We start from the raw sequence: 1,368 nt of genomic DNA, 5'->3' as shown, positions 1-1,368 counted from the left end.
TGTCGCCGGCAAACTTATGAAGACTACATGAAATTATGAATATATTAATGTTTGATTTTTTTAATTTACCGATTTTTAAAATGTTAAATTATGTAAAATTACTGGAAAATAAGAATATTTTAGAGAGTTTTTCCTTTTTATTTAAGATTTTGATATTCAAAAAGCTAAAAAACAAGGAGATGAAATATTAATGATATTAATGGGTCATAGGTTGAAGAAGAGGAGTGAGTGAAAATAAAAAGGGAGATGATTTATGCAACTCACTAATAGTTAGAACCTTATTTTAGAATGTTAAGGGCATTAGTTTTGAAAGTTCATGAATATTTTTGGTACTAGTGGTTTTGTCAATATAAGAATGCAACTTATATTAAAATTCATACTAAAAAATTACTTTTTTATGTTTATGTCACGAGCCATTTCCGAAGCAAGTTAAAAGAGGTTGAACACAAAGTAAAATGTTTTCTCGAAATAAAAAAAGAATTAAAATACAATAAACATAATATTTACATTATATTCAAAATAGAGTTTATAGGTTCATAGTACACAATAAGGGAAAGGTTAAAAAAAAATCATTTTAAAACATCAAAAATAGTTTTGGTGGGTGTTGTTGGTCTAGGGCAACTACTCTTAGTTACATGAAAAAGATGGAGTGAGTACAAGACTCGGTAAGTGGGTGCACACGGTTCTTGTCCGAGAATAGTGGCCCTTAGGTTCTAAGGGCATGGTTCTATGTGGTGGACTTTGGAATAAGGTTTGGAATCGGTAATTATTCTTATTTCTTTTCCTTTAGACACTCGGTGGTTCGGAGCAAATCGAACAAAGTGTTCGTCCAAAATTTTTAAAAGGGCCCAACCAGATTCGAACTGGTGACCTCTTGATCTGCAGTCAAATGCTCTACCACTGAGCTATGAACCCATTTTATATGATTTTAGCCTTAGTGACCCCTTCTACCAAGTGTCAGTCCAAAAGTGTAAAACGTGTCTGTCGAAAATAGAAAGGCCAAAAAGATAATTCAAACATAGTTCATCTACAAACTACCCAAAGCTATTAAATACAAATTGAAGAAAATATGAAATAACATAAATAATCTTAAATGTAATTCAACTCCCGAAGATAAAAAGTCTTCAAATTACATTCCAATGTCAAGTGATATTTTATTACAACTCAATTCTTTTCTTGATTTATAGTAATTGAACTTAAAAGTATGACAAATACGCTGGATTTATTTTAAATTTCCTTTAAAATTGTTGTGCACGGAGTACAATGGAAATAATATATATATTTATATTTTTTACTGTTTTGTAATTTGTATGGTATTATTAGAGGCTTTTGAATGACATATGATAATTGATTCTCGGTCCTCTTTGA

The 1,368-nt window shown here is 29.9% G+C and overlaps 1 non-coding gene across 1 annotated transcript; it reads right to left on the bottom strand.

The window, feature by feature from the left end:
* Nucleotides 1-843: 843 nt before the first annotated feature.
* On the bottom strand, nt 844-915 carry TRNAC-GCA. Its single transcript has one exon. It is a non-coding gene; the product is annotated as a tRNA-Cys (tRNA).
* Nucleotides 916-1,368: the final 453 nt, after the last annotated feature.

The sequence above is a fragment of the Cucurbita maxima genome, unplaced genomic scaffold (assembly GCF_002738345.1).
Source record: "Cucurbita maxima cultivar Rimu unplaced genomic scaffold, Cmax_1.0 Cma_Scf00519, whole genome shotgun sequence".
Taxonomy (NCBI): domain Eukaryota; kingdom Viridiplantae; phylum Streptophyta; class Magnoliopsida; order Cucurbitales; family Cucurbitaceae; genus Cucurbita; species Cucurbita maxima.
The sequence above is the reverse complement of the archived record's forward strand: the minus strand, read 5'-3'. Positions and strand labels throughout refer to the sequence as shown.